At 40.4% G+C, this 20,671-nt stretch overlaps 1 long non-coding RNA gene across 1 annotated transcript in view; it reads left to right on the forward strand.

The window, feature by feature from the left end:
* Positions 1-3,576: 3,576 nt before the first annotated feature.
* LOC119929513 overlaps positions 3,577-20,671 on the forward strand; it is a 129,460-nt gene continuing 112,365 nt past the window's right edge. Inside the window, exons 1-2 of the long non-coding RNA XR_005451570.1 lie at positions 3,577-3,653; positions 8,226-8,279. This is a non-coding gene — a long non-coding RNA (uncharacterized LOC119929513). The remainder of the gene's footprint in view (positions 3,654-8,225; positions 8,280-20,671) is intronic.

Genomic DNA, 20,671 nt, shown 5'->3' on the forward strand with positions numbered 1-20,671 from the left:
TCTTTTTAAAGCTCATATCATGGAAAGACTAGCTGAACGTAATGCTAATCCTACTCTGCTGCCAATGTGTTATCTAAAATTTGTTTTCATATTTGGAATAAATGACCAATTAGTGATATTTTCTTTCCAACTCTTACATTTAGAGAAGCAGCCTGGCATAGTAGATAGATCATGGGCCTGGGAGTCAGAAGGACCTGGGTTCTAGTCCCTGCTCTGCCACTTGTCTGCTGTGTGACCTTGGGCAAGTCATTTCACTTCTCTGTGCCTCAGTTACCTCATCTGTAAAATGGGGATTAAGACTGTGAACCCCAAATGGGACGTGGATGACGTCCAACCTGTTTTCCTCGTATCTACCCCAGCAGTTAGAACAGTGCCTGGAACATAGTAAGAGCTTAACAAATTCTATTAAAAAAATTAGAACAGAAGCCTTTAGGTAGCACTCCTCCCTTCAAGGCCCTGCTGAGAGCTCACTTCCTCCAGGAGGCCTTCCCAGACTGAGCCCCTTCTTTCCTGTCCCCCTCGTCCCCCTCTCCATCCCCCCATCTTACCTCCTTCCCTTCCCCACAGCACCTGTATATATGTATATGTGGTTGTACATATTTATTACTCTATTTATTTATTTATTTATTTATTTATTTATTTTACTTGTACATTTCTAGCCTACTTATTTTATCTTGTTGGTATGTTTGGTTCTGTTCTCTGTCTCCCCCTTTTAGACTGTGAGCCCACTGTTGGGCAGGGACTGTCTCTATGTGATGCCAATTTGTACTTCCCAAGCGCTTAGTACAGTGCTCTGCACATAGTAAGCGCTCAATAAATACGATTGATTGATTGATTGATTTAATGTGCTCTTCGACTTCCATTTATTGATGACCCTTGAAATCAGTCAATCAATCATATTTGAGCATTTACTATGTGCAGAGCACTGTACCAGGCACTTGGAAGAGTAATAATAATAATAATAATCATTATTATTATTATTATGGTACTTGTTAAGCACTTATTATGTGCCAACCACTGGCATACACATAAATCAGGTAGGACACAGTCCCTGCCCCACATGGGGCTCACACCGTTAATTCCCATTTTATGGATAACTGAGGCCCAGATAAGTTAAGTGACTTGCCCAAAGTAACACAGCACACATGTGGGGGAACTGGGATTATAACCCAGGACCTTCTGATTGGCAGGGCAGAGCTCTATCCAGTAAGCCACGCTAGCAGCGTGGCTCAGTGGGAAGAGCACGGGCTTTGGAGTCAGAGATCATGGGTTCAAATCCCGGCTCCACCACCTGTCAGCTGTGTGACTTTGGGCAAGTCACCTAACTTCTCTGGGCCTCAGTTACCTCATCTGTAAAATGGAGATTAAGACTGTGAGCCCCCCGTGGGACAACCTGATCACCTTGTAACCTCCCCAGCGCTTAGAACAGTGTTTTGCACATAGTAAGCTCTTAGTAAATGCCATCATTGGTATTATTATTATTATTATTGTGGGGATGAAGACTGTGAGCCCCACGTGGGACAACCTGATCACCTTGTATTCCCCCTCAGCGCTTAGAACAGTGCTTTGCACATAGTAAGCGCTTAATAAATGCCATCATTATTATTATTCTCTACAAAATGCAGTTTAATAGATACATTCCCTGCCCATAATGAGCTTATTGTCTAGAGGGCATACGGAGGACAAGGAATAGATACTACTCTTCTGACAAAAGAGCAGTCGCTTAGTGGAACGAGCACAGGCCTGGGAGTCAGACAGTCCTGGGTTCTAATCCTGACTCCGCCAGTTGTCTACTATGAGACCGTGGGCAAGTCACTTCACTTCTCTAGGCCTCAGTTATCTCATTTGTCAAATGGATATTAAGATTGCTAGCTCCATCTGGAACATGGACTATGACACATAATAAGTGCTTAACAAATCCATTAAAAGAAGACGACATTTCAGTGTATCTCCTGTCACAAGGAGATGAGGCTGAAAAACATATATTAAATGAATTAACAATTGATATCACAATTACTATTTCCCAATTGCTATTGCCCAGTACCATTTCTATTTTAATTGGGGGCAAACAAAAATATTCAACTTTGTTTCCCCCATGAGGTGTTTATTTTTCTGAAAAGCTACAAATCAATTGCCATGTAGGCTGTCTAACTTTAAAGCATATTGTATATAAACATGAAATATGTATATGCATTTGGGGTCAGTCTCCTGGACACAGTGAAGAAAGGACAGTGGTACAGTGATATCCTATTCACTGCCCTCACTTGATATTTATGTGAGTTTCTCATTGGGTTTAGAGGAAGATTTTGTGGTGATCATCTTCATGCAGTATAGATACTTTTTTTTATAGCTGAGCCATCAGGACCTTTAGCTTAGGCTTTTCCTCAGCAAATCACTTAGCTTAGGTTGCCTCATTTACTCCATCTTGCCTGATATCTGTCTTAAGGTTATAATCATTTGACAATCACTTGGCAAATATGATTTCTACCTCCAGAAAGGGGCTAACAAATCGCATGAGGAGATAAAATGATGGCTGAAGTAAGTAGGCTGAGGAGTAAAAGCTTGCAGAGCCTATGGAGAAGTTGATCCAGGCCTTGTACATATTTATTACTCTATTTATTTTACTTCTACATATCTATTCTATTTATTTTATTTTGTTAATATGTTTGGTTTTGTTCTCTCTCTCCCCCTTCTAGACTGTGAGCCCACTGTTGGGTAGGGACTGTCTCTTTATGTTGCCAACTTGTACTTCCCAAGTGCTTAGTACAGTGCTCTGCACAGAGTAAGTGCTCAATAAATATGATTGATTGATTAAGTGCACTTTAGCCAAAACTCTTGTATTTCAGGCATGCTGTAGTTCTGTCAAATTTAGCTATGGGTAACCAGGCACTACAACATTGCTAAATTGTCCTCTAGAGCTGTCTGGTTCATCTCAGTACTACTATAAGGCTCAGTGAGGGGAGGAAAAAAGAAACAGTCATGTTCATAAAGGAAGGTGCATGACTCAATGGAAAGAGCCTGGGCTTTGGAGCCAGAGGTCATGGGTTCGAATCCCTGCTCTGCCAAGTGTCAGCTGTGTGACTTTGGGCAAGTCACTTCACTTCTTTGGGCCTCGGTTACCTCATCTGCAAAATGGGGATTAAGACTGTGAGCCCCAAGTGGGACAACCTGATCACCTTGTAACCTCCCCAGTGCTTTCAACAGTGCTTTGCACATAGTAAGCGCTTAATAAATGCCATTATTATTATTATTAAGGAAGGTGACGCTAGTAAAGAAGGAATGGGGTGTAGCTTTGAAAATCGGCTTCAGGCTCAAGTACGGCAGTGTTGACAGAAGGCTAGAGTTTGAATGAAGCCTCCTAAACTGCAGGAATAGTCAGGGGAAAACTTTCTCCCCGAACCCTTGTTTTCAGCGGGATCACCACGTGGTTTTTAAGGGAATCACCACGTGCTTGTTCCCTGCTGAGGGCACTTAGTTAATTGCCTGGGAAGAGAGGCATGGTAGTAAATGGGAAACAGCTGTGTTACAGAGCTGTTCTCTGAAGGAAGCGGGTTTTCAGTCAGAAGGGTCTAGAGCCCAGAGCTCTCTGCTCCTTTGATTTCTGCAAAGGTTACCTGTGACAGAAGTGGTTGGAATTCAGAAAACAGAGCAAGGTAAGGTGGTGAAGAGAAATTATGGTAGCAGCCGAGGGGAACCGAAAGAGCCTTAAAGGAGAATTTTGTGAGAGAAAAGTGTCAAAGACAGAGGCACGTGGCTGATGTCTTTCCAGTGTGAATACACCAACAAAGAGGGAGAAAATGAAAAACAGAAAGCAATAGGGATTTCCATTGCAGCTGGTGATCAGGAAGGACCCTATTTTATGGAGGAGACAAAAATCATAAAGTATAACCAGTTAAGTAAGGGAAGGGGGAAAAGAGAATCAAACTCAGGGTAAGAAAAGAGTAGGATAGAGGACACTGCTTACTCTAGGTAACCATTTAAGGGTTTTTTAATGGTATTAAATGCTCTATATTTATTCCATTGTATTTATTGAGTGCTTACTGTGTGCAGAGCACTGTACTAAGCGCTTGGGAGGTACAAGTTGGCAACATATAGAGACAGTCCCTACCCAACAGTGGGCTCACAGTCTATATGTGTCAAGTACTGTTCAAAGTACTGAGATAAATACAAATTAATCAGGTCAGACACAGTTCCTGGCCTACGTGGGGCTCACAGTCTCAGTGGAAGTTTGGGAATTCACAAAATGCCAGCCTTTAGAAAAAACTTTGGTCAGAAATTTACCTTTTCCCCTCAGAGCTAGATGGAATCAGTTCAGGACACTTTAGGAGGGGTGTATTGGGGGAGGGGGCATTAGGAAGAATGCATTTAGTTCTGATTTGGTTTGTTTATAAGTAGCCAATTAAGCCTGACTCCAGATAAATACTAAAATTTTCCAAATGCTTACTTGTGAAGGGTTTTTCTTAAAAGCCTCTATACATACAAGTCTGAATTTATCCAGTTGGTCTCTGTAACCATGAAATATTACCCATTGGCAGACCTCAGCAGACAGTTTTTCTTAGCATATTCATTGACAAAATTCAATCTTGTTTTATGAAAAAAATCCTGTACTTATTTCTAATTTATTTCTTATAAATTATATATTTATATTACTGTCTCTCTCCCCCTGTAGACTGAAGGCTCAATGTGGGCAGGGAGTGTGTCTACCTACTCTGTTGTACTCTCCCAAGTGCTTAGTGCATTGCTGTGAACACAGTAAACATGCAATAAATACCACTGATGATGTTATAAACATATCCTGTTCCTTTTTCTCTCAAAACAATGCAAACAATAAATAACTCAAAATTGTTGGTTCCAACTTGAGTAGGCTGGCAGTTTTGGCTGTGTGATTGTACTGTGGGCTTTTTTATTGGCCCAAGATTCCTGCCAATTGACAGTTGCAGACTGGAAGTGTTTAGGGCATAACTGTGAGTCTGTCTGGATTCTGGGAATAGCACTGAAACCAAATAGAAAGGCTGAGACAGAGAGGAAGGTGATAGAACTGAGGGCTGGAAAAAGCTAAAATGCTATCTGTCAGGCAGATATGCCCGTGTCACGGGAAAGACTCTGGAATTCTAAACCATTAACACTCTCTATGGGGCTTTAACTGTATGAATTAGTTTGCTGCTAAGAGTTAGATTTGGAGGAGGCCTTCCCAGACTGAGCCCCTTCCTTCCTCTCCCCCTCGTCCCCCTCTCCGTCCCCCCATCTTACCTCCTTCCCTTCCCCACAGCACCTGTATATATGTTTGTACATATTTATTACTCTATTTTACTTGTACATATCTATTCTATTTATTTTATTTTGTTAGTATGTTTGGTTTTGTTCTCCGTCTCCCCCTTTTAGACTGTGAGCCCACTGTTGGGTAGGGACTGGCTCTATATGTCGCCAACTTGTACTTCCCAATCGCTTAGTACAGTGCTCTGCACACAGTAAGCGCTCAATAAATACGATTGATTGATTGATTTGGACCTATGTGGATTTTGAAGTGCAAGAAAAATTTTTGTGCAAAAAAATTATTTCCCCAAATGGTCTTGTTTCCTCACAGACCGGTTTATTCAATCAGCAGTAATACAATTAATTCATCTTCCAGGTTTATCATCTTTTTAGACAGTGGAAGAACTAGACTGTCTTTCATTACCATTCTTGATGGTGCCAAAATTTTTTATCATCCTATTTAAAGGTATAGTCATTCATTCAATTGTATTTATTTTCATTCAGTTGATAATTATCCCAAGATAATATTTCCTGAATTATAATAGAGAGTTGAGTACTTGCTGTTATAAGTGGGTCTTTATTTTTTTGTGGGGGAAATGTTAAGCATTATGTGTCAGCCACTGTATTAGGGCACTGGGTAGATATACAGATATAGTACAGTGCTCTGCTCACAGTAAGTGCTCAATAAATACAATCGAATGAATGAATTTTTAAGATAAGGAGCTTGGACACAGTCCCTGTCCCACGTGGGGCTCACCATCTTGATCCCCGTTTTGCAGATGAGGTAACAGGCACAGAGAAGTTAAGCGACTTGCCCATGGTCACACAGCAGATAAGTGAGGGGACTGGCATTAGAACACAGGTCCTCTATCTTTTAGTCCCTCCTCTTTCCAGTGGGCCGTGGTGCTTGTCTGTTGACATTCTTGTCTAGTCAGGAAGACTTTGGGACCGAGAACCCATACATAGGAATTGGGTAGAATACCAATTATCTAGTGCCACAAGATCTGGTTTTTATTTTCCCCCTCCCCATCCCCCCCGCCTTACCTCCTTCCCCTCCCCACAGCACCTGTATATATGTATATATGTTTGTACATATTTATTACTCTATTTTACTTGTACATATTTATTCTATTTATTTTATTTTGTTAATATATTTTGTTTTGTTGTCTATCTCCCCCCTTCTAGACTGTGATCCCGCTGTTGAGTAGGGACCACCTCTATATGTTGCCAACTTGTACTTCCCAAGCACTTAGTACAGTGCACTGCACACAGTAAGTGCTCAATAAATACAATTGAATGAATGAGTGTACTTTCTTACCAGTGATGTCCCTAAGACAGTGGGTTTTAACAAACGAGTGGGGGCAACCTACTGGGAAATACATAGAAATATATATATATAAGTAGGTAGGTATTTATATATATATATGTGTGTGTGTGTGTATATGTATATATGTGCATGCATATTTATGTATACGTGTGTATGTATGCATCTATGCATATATATGTATATACGCATGCTTGTATATGTATGTATGTGCATGCATGTATGTGCATGTATATATGTATGTGTATGTATGTATGCACATAGGCAGGCATGTGTGCATGTATGTATGTGTGCATGTATGTATGTGTGTGTATATATGTGTATGTATGTGTGTGTATATATATATATATATATATATATTCAGCCCTTACTATGTGCCAGGCACTGTGCAAAGTGATGGAGTAGGTACATGCAAATCAAGCTGGACACAGTCCCTTTCCCACATGGAGCTCACAGTCTTAATTCCCATTTCACAGATGAGGGAACTGAGGCACAGAGAAGTGAAGTGACTTGCCCAAGATCACCCAGCAGCCAAGTGGCGGAGCTGGGATTAAAACCCAGGTCCTTCTGACTCTCAGACCCTTGTGCAATCTATGAGGCCACGGTGCGTCCTTGCTTATGTATAAAACACTTTTACGGCCAAAGTGGCTGCTACATAATATTGATAATGGTAGTGGTATTTAAGTGCTTACTGTGGTCCATCACTGTACTAAGCACTGGGTTAGATATAATACCGAACCCATGCCTCACTTGATGCCATATAGAACAGCAGGTGATTGCCAAGCGCTAGCTGCCTTGGGAGATACTGTTGTCACATGGGACAGGTATTAGACGGTTTGGTCAGAAACTGATCACTGATGGCATAACCCTACCAGGTATTCCCCTACTCTGTTTGGTTCATTCATTTGTATTTATTGAGCACTTACTGTGTGCAGAGCAGTATACTAAGCACTTGGAAAGTACAGTTCAGCAAGGAATAGTCAATCCCTACTCAACAGCAGGCTCACAGTCTCATCCCTCCATTGTGTTGAAGTGTGGGTTGGACATTGGAGGGAGAGTTTCAAAATAGGTGTTGTTTTGCATAATTTTTCCTAGGTGCATTTACCTTGTACTTGCCTGGAAGCTCATTGTCATTTTCTGTCCGTTCACTCAGCTTTATCAAATCATTTCACCATTTATTTTCATTAGCAGCTCCTTGTGGATAGGTAACATGTTTCCAGCGCTTAGAACAGTGCTTTGCACATAGCACTTAACAAATGCCATTATTATTATTATTACTAACTGTGTTATACTTTACTCTCCCAAATGCTTAGTACAGCATTCAATAAATATCATCGATTGATTGAATTAAATGCATCTTGATAAAATAATTATCTCCCTCAGGTGTAAAACTAATAGCAGAAAGGAAGTAAAATAAAAGTAATTTTGGTATATTGATATCACTTTGGTTAATCTGAGTTTGTGACTTTTTAAAAAATACTGATATGTAAGAACTTTTCCCCCCTTTCTATTATATCATTTTTTTTTCCTAACTCTGAGGGCAGATGTGGATAGCAGTTTGGTTGCAGAGTGCTTTTTCAAGATGACACAGCAATAATTGAAGCTCTGACCTATAATATTCTCCCTAATTTGTAATATTTCTTTGCAGGTGGAAGATAAAAATTTAATTTGGAAGCTGAGAAGGCAGGAATCCCTGCGAACTGTAAGTAAACATGATAAACTGAATATTTTTCATTCAGATGTAGATGACTGCAATGATTCTATTGGCTCACTAATATATTATTTTTACTTAATTTAGTTCATCTTGCTATTAAAATGATCAACTTGTTTTATTTTCACATTTTCAATTATAGAGCAAGAATATTGAAATTTCTCATAAACAAATATGAACCTCACATATATAATTCGAACTGTACAATCAGAATGAATACATTGACTTTATTCAGACATGTGATCAGTGAAGCTAAATCAAAATCAGACAGCTTTTTGTTCTGCAAAGTCCATCTAATCTCTTTCTAATTTATTCTGCTGAAGAAAAGTGCTTAATAGTTTGAAAACCTGAAAGGAATGTTTATCTCTTGTGGTCAAGAGAGACCTCCACTAACCTAAACCGTTTCACTGCCTCAAGGAAACTTGAAGCTTTTCAGAGAAATGCATTTCCCACCAAGAACTCTGAGATGAATAGTTTCCTTCTCTGTAGGAGGTCTTACTGTAGAAAAACCTCAATATTGGCAGTAGTCAAGGAAGTCAGTGACTCAAAATATGATCTGTGGCCAAATGTTTTAGTGTTTGTTCATTCCCTTAGGGTATTGAGAATGGTTCTGGGGCAAATTCAGATCTGGAGCTCAATTAGAAAAGAATCATGTTGCTTCCCAGAATTTGGATCTGATGGCTTACTTGCTCATGCTTTTTTTATTACCACTCTCTGAAGATTAAAGATGGAGAAGTAGTAGCATTGATTATTGACATCTGTAGCTCTGTGAATGAAAGATAGCCATAAATTAATCACTAATTTGTCAGAGTAAGTGTGTGTGTGTGTGTGTGTGTGTGTGTGTGTGTGTGAGAGAGAGAGAGAGGGAGAGAGAGAGAGAGAGAGAAAGAGAAGGGATTGCTGTCTTCATCTAATGGTACGTTATTCATGATGGTTTAGGAGTTGGTTAAATAGCTGGTTGGCATCAAATTTAATAATTCAGGTTGGTTGTTCTTTGAAGCACTTGACCAGGGATTACCATTGTCTTTTTGTAAGGGTTTGTTGCAGATGAGATTCTTGTAAGCTGGTAGATGTGCCAGCATTTTGTGAATAGATATTTGGGTGGTGGCCTAGGAGAGAGTTTTAGATCTGATCTTTTGCATTATTTCTCCTGATCAAATATTATGGTTTATGGCTCTGTTTTTAAGTTGACCATTTGCTAAATTATAGGGTCCTTGTGGGCAGGGATCATATCATCATCTACTGCATAACCACAGTGCTTTGTACAGTTCTCGGCAAGCACGCACTCCATGAGTACTAGTTTTGAAGCATTTGTGGTATGTGTAGGTGGGTGGGAGGTTGGTTCTTTCGCCTTTAACCCTCAGATCCTTCACAAATGTAGATCATCCTTGTTCTTTCAGTGGTTGATTCACTTCGTTTACTACTTTTGTTTGCTAAGCACTGACACTACCCTCTCTTTTCTCTATGCTTCAATTCCTTTTGCACTAAGGAATTATCATTTTTGAGTGTTTTTATGTTTGTCTTTGGACTTCTCTTTTTATTTAAATCTCATGCTACAGCATGGTCTGGGGTTCATGTCGGAAGATGGGTGCAGAGAAGGCAAATAATTCAGGTCTTTGCTTTTCTAGTGTGTTGTCTGTGAATCAATCAATCAATCAATCAATCAATCGTATTTATTGAGCGCTTACTATGTGCAGAGCACTGTACTAAGCGCTTGGGAAGTACAAATTGGCATCACATAGAGACAGTCCCTACCCAACAGTGGGCTCACAGTCTAAAAGGGGGAGACAGAGAACTGAACCAAACATACCAACAAAATAAAATAAGTAGGATAGAAATGTACAAGTAAAATAAATAAATAAATAGAGTAATAAATATGTACAACCATATATACATATATACAGGTGCTGTGGGGAAGGGAAGGAGGTAAGACGGGGGGATGGAGAGGGGGACGAGGGGGAGAGGAAAGAAGGGGCTCAGTCTGGGAAGGCCTCCTGGAGGAGGTGAGCTCTCAGCAGGGCCTTGAAGGGAGGAAGAGAGCTAGCTTGGCGGATGGGCAGAGGGAGGGCATTCCAGGCCCGGGGGATGACGTGGGCCGGGGGTCGATGGCGGGACAGGCGAGAGCGAGGTACAGTGAGGAGATTAGTGGTGGAGGAGCGGAGGGTGCGGGCTGGGCAGTAGAAGGAGAGAAGGGAGGTGAGGTAGGAGGGGGCGAGGTGATGGAGAGCCTTGAAGCCCAGGGTGAGGAGGGCAACCCAAACAAAATAAAGTTGTTCTTTCAAAAAAATTAATATTTCAGTCTTGTTGCTTGTTCCACCACTCCAGCTGGCCTCATTGATTTTTTTCAGTCAATGTTTTAAAGGGTCAAGGGAGAAAATCCTTAAGGGAGAAAGTGAGAAAGTGTTCCTTCCTAAACTGACTACACCTCTGCCTCTGTCCCAGTGTGTTCCCTAAGATATAATGATGTTTATCTCGTGGAGAAGGACCAAAGAACTATAGGTTTGGCTGCCTCTAACTTGAGAACATTTCGTCCAATCAAAAGGGCAACTTGATTCAGCTTTCCTATTGAAGTTATTGAGGCTAGGGTTTTAGTTTTTATGGATATTCCAGGGAAGTAACCCATCATCCATTCTTAATTCCTGCATTAGTCCTAGGCCTCCTTCTCTATAACTTTTATGTTCTTGAGCTATATTTACTGAAGAGCCCCAGTGGTCCTGGGTTTTATCGCTGCTGCTGTCATCACTGGCTCTTCCACTACTTGCACTGTCCTCGTTTGAGAGACCAGTCCAGGGTACGATGTGGAGACAGTAAGAAAGTAGCTAAAGAAGAAGCAGGGTAGGGGAGAAGCTGAGTCAGAAACAGCCCTTGTGGTATCTTCCTCTTCCTTTTACACTTAAATTCCCTCTTATTTCCCTTTTCCACTGTCGCCACCTCCCCATTCCATTTCCTGACATTGAAACTCTGAGTGAAAGAGCCCGGGCTTTCGAGTCAGAGGTCAGGGGTTTGAATCCCGGCTCTGCCAATTGTCAGCTGTGTGACTTTGGGTGAGTCACTTAACTTCTCTGTGCCTGTTACCTCATCTGTAAAATGGGGATGAAGACTGTGAACCCCCTGTGGGACAACCTGATCATCTTGTAACTCCCCAGTGCTTAGAACAGTGCTTTGCACATATTAAGCACTTAACAAATGCCATCATTATTACAGAAGCTATACTAAGTATGGTAGAGAGCAGCAATAAGACCTGCAGAATCCTTAGTGAAAACCCCCAAATAAGTCAATAGGATATGAGTATTTACTGGTTGCAGAGGATTGTACTGAGTTCTTGGGAGATTACAATACAACAGAGTTGATAGATACTGTTCCCTGCTTACAATGAGTTTACCATCTAGAGGGGCAGGCAGACATTAATATAAATACTTTGTAGTATATAATTCACATATATACATTAGTTCTTCGAGGGTGGTGTGAATACCAGATATACAAAGATTATAGATTCAAGTGCAGAGACAACAAAGGCAGGAGAAGCCTAATATATAGCTGTGGTATAGTTTGGGTACAGGGAAATACATTAATGAAGTGAATTTCTCTTATGACTAAGGCTCAGGGAGAGAAACCAGTGCTCCACAGTACAGTCTCCAGGGAGGTTCCACTTGTCTCAGTTCTCTTTATTCTCCTCTTGGGAGAATTTAGCTCCACCCCTAGAGAGTAGAGTTTATTTTCCTTTTTTGGCTGAGAAATAATAATAATTATTATGGTATTTGTTAAGCACTTACTGTATGCCAGGCACTGTACTAAGCACTGAGGTGCTTACAAGCAAATTGGGTTGGACACAGTCTGTGTCCCACATGGGGCTCACAGTCTTAATCCCCATTTTATGGATGAGGTCACTGAGGCACAGGAAAGTTAAGTGGCTTTCCCAAGGCCACACAACAGACAAATGGCTGAGTCGGGATTAGAACCAACGAAAGCAACCTTCCCCCACCCCAGGATGTTCTAAACGGTTATGGTGCGGTAAAGTGCCCTTCTATTAAGGCTGTGACCTTACCAAAAAGTGAGGAAACCCTAAAATAATGGGTCATAGTTATTATGATATTACACACTCACTATGTACTAAGTGCTGAAGGGAAATACAAGAGAGTCTGCTCGGACTCAGGCCCTCTCCCAGGTCGGGCTCTCAATCTAAGAGCAGATACTTTATTCCCACTTTTTGGATGAGGAAACTGAGGCACAGATGGACAAAATCATTTTGCCCCAATTCACGAAACTTGGATGAGAATCCTGTTGAAATGACTCGATCCTCTGTTTTTTTCCAGGGGTTCACCCTGTCTGCAATATGATTCTCCCCACATTCTTTGCCACTCAGTGAAGATTTACCCTCCAGTTTTCAAATCAGAATTTGCATTTTCAGAGCAGTCCATAGGGAAGACTTGTGAGAATTCACTGCTATTTGTCTCATTATGGGCATGGAATGTGTGTGATATTATTGTGTTGTACTCTTCCAAACCCTTAGTACAGTGACCTGAATATAGTTAGTACTCAATAAATATAATTGATAGATTATTGCTCAGTGAGACCTGACTTTTGGTAAATTTTAATAAGGATACTGTATGAGGAATACTAAGTAAAACATGAAGATCTTGAAATACATTTGATATATTACACAGTACTTGAAATCTATCAAGCACCTGCCTCTAAAGACTTGCTCAAATGGAATTACAGTTTTCCAATTAATGTAAAGGCATGATAGGATTCTGCCAAAATGGTCTGAAAAACATCTGTTAAATCACTTAAAGAAAAATGTCTTAGAAGTTTTAGCATATAGAGGATGTTAATGCTTTTTAACTGCGCTAAAGTTCTGTTTAACATTTTTATTTACATATCACTTAGGTGAAGATAAACTATGGCATTTATGACTTGAATGCAGTTCCTTGAAAGCAAAACAATTGCTTTTTTTAACACAGTTTGGAAACATTAATGGCTAAGCCCTATAATAGGTTGCAAGCAAGTTTGAGTTTTAGGCAGGTATTTTACCCACAAATACAGAACATCCTGTTTGAATGACAGGATGGTAATAGCAAAAAGAGTTACACAGGCTTTTATTGCCCACATGAGAGAATCTTTTTTTTTTCTCACCCTGGCTCTGTCTGCTTTTTCATTGTTTGTCCATCACTAGTGTGTTATCTGTACTGATAAGAGTAAGAAAACCCCAAAAACTTGGAAACATCTCTTTTGTAATTACAGGTTTACCAAGGTGAAATTATGTTGAGTTTCAATTGAAGGGCAGCTCATTAATTTGAACTTCCAAGGGTGAACTTTGGAGAGATAGAAAAATGGAAACAGCCCAGGAGTTTGAAGGATTCACTCTTCTTTGTGGCAGTGGGGTCCCTTTAAGTATGTAAAAGTCAAGCCTGCACTTTAACTGAAACAAGGTAGTTGTTGAAGTTATCTCCCACCAACACAGTGACACAAAGGTTGCAGAGGAGTCCCAGAAATTGGAAAGCTCTTGCCCCTTTTTCTAGGCCTTATCAAAACAACAACCTTGGTAAAATACCTGAAATTACTGGGTAGCTTGAAATGATAGAGGGGAGACTATTTTTTTAAGCTTTAACTGGTGGAGCTAGCTAAATTTTTGTAATTTTAGCTGGGCTATCTCCTCGCATGTATCACGTTAACGATAATGCTTGCTGTTAGTCCTGTAGAGCCTTAAGAAGCCTCTGCACTGTGAAAATTATATGCATCAATCCCTCTTCTCATCACAACATGAAGCTACCTCTTGGTTGGAACGTGGCCTTTTTACTGCATAACGCAACATTGTATAACTGCTTGGGAGAGGCAGTGAAGGATATTGCTGAGAAACAGCATTGCCTACTGGAAAGAGCATGGGTCTGTGAATCAGAGGATCAGGGTTCTAATCCTGGCTCCGCCACATTTCTCCTCTGTGACCTTGGGCAAGTCGTCTACGTTCTCGGTACCTCAGTTACCTCATCTGTAAAATGGGGTTTACATCATACTACCGCATTAGTAGACTGTGAGCCCCATATGGAACAGGGCCTTTTATTTATCCCAGCACTTAGACTAGAGCTTGACACACAGTGAGTTCTTAACAAGTACCATAATAATGACAACAGATTGAGTGCTGCAGAAGCTCATAGTAGTTGTACATCAACCCTTTTAGACTGTGAGCCCACTGTTGGGTAGGGACTGTCTCTATATGTTGCCAACTTGTACTTCCCAAGCGCTTAATACAGTGCTCTGCACACAGTAAGCACTCAATAAATAAGATTGATGATGATCAACCAATCCAGCATAGTTTCCTCTCATTTTCTGGACTTCTTCTAGCATAATCTTTGCCTTTGGATTGGTGATTCCTTTTCTGCACCCATCTTTTAAGGTTCTTTTCCTTATTCTCTAACATCTCATTATTTTTAAAGTTGTGTCATGGAAAAATGTGTGAAGCATTGAAATGCCTGCCTGATAACCCAGATTTATCAGTTTTGTATGGCTTTGGAATAATAATAATAATAATAATAATGATAACATTTATTAAGTGCTTACTATGTGCAAAGTACTGTTCTAAGCACTGGCGAGGTTACAAAATGATCAGGTTGTTCCATGGGGGGCTCACAGTCTTCATCCCCATTTTACAGATGAGGGAACTGAGGCACAGAGAAGTGAAGTGGCTTGCCCAAAGTCACACAGCTGACAAGTGGCAGAGCTGGGATTTGAACCCCTGACCTCCGACTCCAAAGACCATGCTCTTTCCACTGAGCCATGCTGATTGGAACAGAATCAAGTCCATCCTACATTCAGGTCAAACTGGTACAGGGAGGGATTTAGCATGCAAGGACATACTTGAGGAAAATGAAAAAAAACTGAGAAGCAAGTCAGTCATTTGAAGAACATGGATATGTAAGTGTTTCAGCTTTTTTGCCCCATTTTGACAAGATAGGGTATAAGCATTGTCATTATACATCCTGTTGTGTTTAACGTTGTAAACACAAAGCTGAATAAACTTTAGAATACCTCTCCAGAAATTGATAACTGCAGAGCCTCTAGTGAAGCTCTCTGAGCCCTACCAGCCTACACTTGATTTGCTTTAATATGGGATCTGGGAAAAGAAAAACTATTGGAACTCCATTTAGAGCTGCCTGGCAACAGACAGGTAGAAAAGACTTCAAATTACTATTTTTCATTACCAAAGGCCCCTTAGGACTACATTGGAAAGATTTCTGTCTGCCCCAGGTAAGAGTCTCCCAGCAGTTTAATGTGCCAATCAGTTTTGCTCAGCAGCCCAGAATCATCATATTGCAGCTACTGAATAGTTCCAGACCATATGCTCAGAAGGATGGAGAATGTGATAGGTGACACACTTCCAAAAAATGATGATGAAGAACATTAATACATTGATGAAGGAAAGGGAAATTGTGAAGACTGGAGGGTGGGGAAAACTGACAAGTAAACCTTACATGTGACAAAGTCTGCAATTGTAAGTTCTTCGGTAGCATAAGCATCTTTCACAAAGTTCTTTAAATTATCATCACACTGCCTTTGAAGAAGCTACTCATTTTTACCCATTGTACATTTTTGAAAGGAAGTAAGACAGGTATCATTTGGGTGCCCCAATATCTAGGATTAGTTTGGATGGAAAAAAATTCAAGTTCATAGATAGTCATACTAGAATGGGACAAAATATTCCTTGTTATCACTTTGTGAAACCACATGAACTAAGAAAACAAGATGAATGAGAAGGGAGGAAGTGCTTTATAAATAGTCAGTGAGATGAAGCTTTTTTCCTCCCCATGTTGAATGTCTCCAATCTGCAAATAATCTCCGATCGCAAACAACAACAACAAAAATTAGCCTACCTAGTCTTGGAGTAAGGATGAATGTGCATGAAATCATTTCCATTTAGGAAGCTCTTCATTCCTGGAGCACTTGGAAAAGATTTGGTAATATGGGCAGAAAAAAACAGGAATTTTTGGCTGCTCCGTTCTAACCATTGGGAATGCATTACCCGGAATTTGTGTTTGATAGCTTTGGCTTCCTGTTGGTGACCACTTGGACGTAACAGGTTGGGGAAGATGAATTGATTTACCTTTAAAGTCAAGAAAAGCATCACTCTTCATTTAAATCAAGATAATCTCTCTGAAGCTTTAGTGCACAGTGAATATTAGGAACTTCAGAGTAATGGGAAATATTTAAGGTCCTTTGTACAAGTTGGCAACAACTGAATTTTAATTACCATTCTCTGACTGTACTCAGACAATTGTTTATATGAAGAGTTATCCAATGACAAATACAGAGAGTTAAGTTGTGATCAAGCAATGACTAAATTTTCTGTTTTGTGCAACTGAGGGCATGATTATCCATACCTTTTTCTTTCAATTCATCTAAAATAGGCAGATGATGTTCTTAATGTGCTTTTAGTATTCATTAGTCTCTTTTGAACTAGAGGAACTATGCTTTTATGGAACCTGAGTTTGCACAAGTAGATCTAATAATAATAATAATTATAGTATTTGCTAGGCACTATTTTGTGCCAAATGCTGTTCTAAGCACTGGGATAGAAGGTAATCAGGTTGGACACAATCCTTTTCCCACATGGGGCTCACTGTCATAATCCCCATTTTACAGATAAGGTGACTGTGCCACAGTGAAGTTACTTTTTTTTTCAGCAGACAAGTGGCAGAGCAAGGATTAGAATCTGCATCCTCAGACTCCCAAACCCAATCTCTTGCCCCCCAGGGCATGCTGCTTCAGATCTCACAAATGATCAATGTCTTTAGCTTGTATGTGCATTGCAAAATAGTGATTCAAGAGCTGTGGAAAGCACCAGAGCAACATTTTCAGATGACTATCTTGTCAGCGTTTACTCTGCAGACCCCTGATTCATGGAGGCTCTGGCACTGTTGTTAAATCAAGATAATTTTCAAACAGCCATTTGAAAAGTCTGGACTTCTTTAAAAAAATGAATGAGGGGTTGTATGATTCCTGTAGGTGTTAGGGAAGATGGCACCATCTGCCTTTGGCATCTTCTGCTTTCATTCTTTATTGGAAAAAAAAGGCTTCCTCCGTCTTCCTTTCAAGCATATAAATTGTGATTCTAAAACAGCATATTTGCCAGCGAGGTTGATCTTGAATCTTAATTCAGCAGGATCAGCTGCTTTTAGAAGCATTTTCTGTATTCTGAGGTGTTTGGGGTTTTTTGGGTTTTTTTTCTTTTCTCCTGTTTCAGACCTGGAGACTTGTGCCTTGTCAGATCTCTAAATTTAGCCTCAATCCTCTGCCAGCGTGAAGTATGTGATGATTACTCCTGTGCAAAGTACATGGGGAATATACAGTCTCACATTTGAGGAATGATGTGTTGGTAGACAGTGAGGAAGGGCCACTGAGCTGGCTTTAGGGATTGAGGGATCCTAACAAATTATCTATATAGTCAGGCAAAAGAACACATTGACCTGAAATATCCAGAAAATGGGAGCCAGTTTTTTTTTTTTTCTGGCTTAATAGTTACTGAGAATTTTCAAGTGTAAATTTGGCCCATGCGAGAGGAAGAGAAAGAGACTAAGAAATGTCTGAAAGTTAGAAATGGATGTTAAATTTCTGGCCCTGGACAACTTTAGTCAGGGTGACCTGTTAAAATAGCTATCGTTTATTCCCTGTCTGGTATCCTGAGACTGTCTGACATTGAGTCATTTTCCTAGGACAGTGTAATGTGGGAAAATTAACAAAATTTAAGTGGATAGGAGGGAAAAAAAAGCAGTTCCAGGGGGAAATCTACAATTTTTATCCCCTGCAAAAGATTGGGACTCTAAAGGAAAAAGTTCCGAAAAGGGAAAAGTTTTTGCTCAGCCTACACGAAGATTCACTTTACATCTAAATCAATGATGATCCTTGTTTATTTTAATAATAACAATAATAATAATGGCATTTGTTAAGCTCATACTATGTGCCAGGCACTGTTCTATGCACTGGGGGGAGACAAGGTGATTAGGTTGTCCCACTTGGGGCTCACAGTGTTAATCCCCATTTTCCAGATGAGGTAACTGAGGCACAGAGAAGTGAAGTGACTTGCCCAAAGTCAACTAGCTAAGTGGTGGTGCTGGGATTAGAACTCACAACCTCTGATTCCCAAGCCTGTGCTCTTTCCACTGAGCCACGGATTTTATATTGCCTCTGCAGCTAAAGTGAGTTTTGCACTAGTAAAGTAGCTGTTCTGGGTTTTTACAATAATTTGGGGTGCATTCTTTCAAATCTCCCTCTCACTTCCCTAGCTTCTTCCCCCTTCTCATCTGAATTCTCATTTTTAATAATAATAATAATGATAATAATAACAATAATAATTTTGGTTTTTGTTAAGTGCTTATTATGTGCCCAGCACCGTTGTAGGCACTGGGGGAGATACAAGGTAATCAGGTTGTCCCACATGGGGGTCACAGTTTTAATCCCCATTTTCCAGATGAGGTAACTGAGGCCCAGAGAAGTTGTGACTTGCCCAAAGTCGCACTGCTGATAAGTGGCAGAGCTGGGATTAGAACCCATGACCTCTGACTTCCAAGCCTTTGCTCTTTCCACTGAACTGCGCTGCTTCTTTTTCTCAGTCATCCCTCAAGACAACTCCTTTACGCTTTCAAAATCTGAAAATTTTCCAAATAAGAAAAGCAGAAAGTGGATAGAAAACAGGACCAGGGGTCAGAAGGACCTGGATTCTAATCCCGGTTCGGCGACTCTTCTGCTTTGTGATCTTGGGCAAGTCACTCTTCTCTGTGCCTCAATTACCTCATCTGTAAAATGGGGATTAAAGATGAGCCTGATGTGAGACATGGACTGTGTCCAACCTGATTTGCTTGCATAGCATAATTATATAACTATAGTGCTACTATTATCATTATTATTATTATTATAATATTCCTATTTGTAGTTTTTTTTTTCTGTCTCTCCTGCTAAATTGTAAAGTCTTTGGTAGGGTTGAAGCATTTTAGTCCTGTTTTACTCTTGTGAGTGTTTAGTACATTGCGCTGCACGGAATAAGTGCTCAAATACTATTAATCTTTATTATACAACAGCTGAATTATTTGGAGAAAGAGGAGGCCTTCTCATCCACTTTAACCTCATCACCATCTGGAAGAGGCTAGGATGAGTGGAGAGCTCATTTAAATTAAATTAGTTTAGAAGTCAGTAACATTGCATAAATTTCAAAATTCAAAATTACTCAGCCACAAATTGTAGAATCTTGGATTTTTTTTAAGGTTTCAACAACTCCTTTACGATGTTAACTATCACTTTCAGCACTTCAGTATTTTATTCTTATCCTCAGTACTGACCTATATAGGTACCTTTTCATTTCCATTTTTCACTTGTGTACTCCATACTTAACCTGCAATTTCATCCCAAAATACTGGAACTACTTCTTGTTAAGCTCTCCGACCTAAATTATTTCAAAGTAAATTTTATCTGCCCCGTCTCCGGGATATTCTAAGATCTTTGAGCATAGGAATGGGTACTCTGGTGCTGTTATTCTCTCCCAAGCACTTAGTACAGAGCTCTACGAATCGGCAGACCCTCAGTGAATTAAGATGTTTGATCATCTTAGAGGTGAGAAAAAGTAATATTTTGGGGGCACTACCTTACATAGGGACCCGTGCTAAGAAGAAACAGAGGCTCAGAAATTCATCCGGCCACCAAGTACATTGATTTGTGTAGACGCAACCAGACCGATGAATCCAAATGCATTTAGATACAGATGGGTGTTGGGACATTCGAAGGAACAATCCGAGGCCTTTTTAAATTTATTTTCCAAACTTTTATCTCTCAGTGGCCACCCTGCCCCACCCTTATGATTCTCACTTTGGAGACTCCCAAACCGATCTGTCAGGGTGGATGTTAGGTGATGGTCTGGGATGGGGACATAATCGACCATTTGGCCACAGCTGTGTGTGTCCATGATTATGTGGCTGTGACACCTCTTAACTTCCTTGCGATCATCTATTGCTCCGGCACATGCAGCTTCATAAAGCTATGAATTAATCTTTAGGGAGAAGAATGCCTAATAAAGAACACAATAACGGGCAGCAGTCCAGGCAATAAATTTGATGAAAGGTTTCCTCAAGCCATAGCAAAGGGTAATACCAGTCCACTTCTTAGTTCTGTGTTGTGGTTATTTATGGGCCGCGACCCCCAGGGAGATTAGATGCTTTATTCCGCTGCAAGGACTATCTACCCAGGCCTTAGCATTTTGGTTCCTTTGACACCTTGTTGGTACCCTGACAGTGCAGTTTTTCATCTACTTTGGGAACTGCCACTGTCCTAAATTTCCATGGCTCTGATGACAAGAATTCCATTGTGTATGTGGAGGGTTGGATGAAACCACTTTTTCACCCTGG

The sequence above is a fragment of the Tachyglossus aculeatus genome, chromosome 6, assembly GCF_015852505.1.
Source record: "Tachyglossus aculeatus isolate mTacAcu1 chromosome 6, mTacAcu1.pri, whole genome shotgun sequence".
Classification (NCBI taxonomy): Eukaryota; Metazoa; Chordata; class Mammalia; order Monotremata; family Tachyglossidae; genus Tachyglossus; species Tachyglossus aculeatus.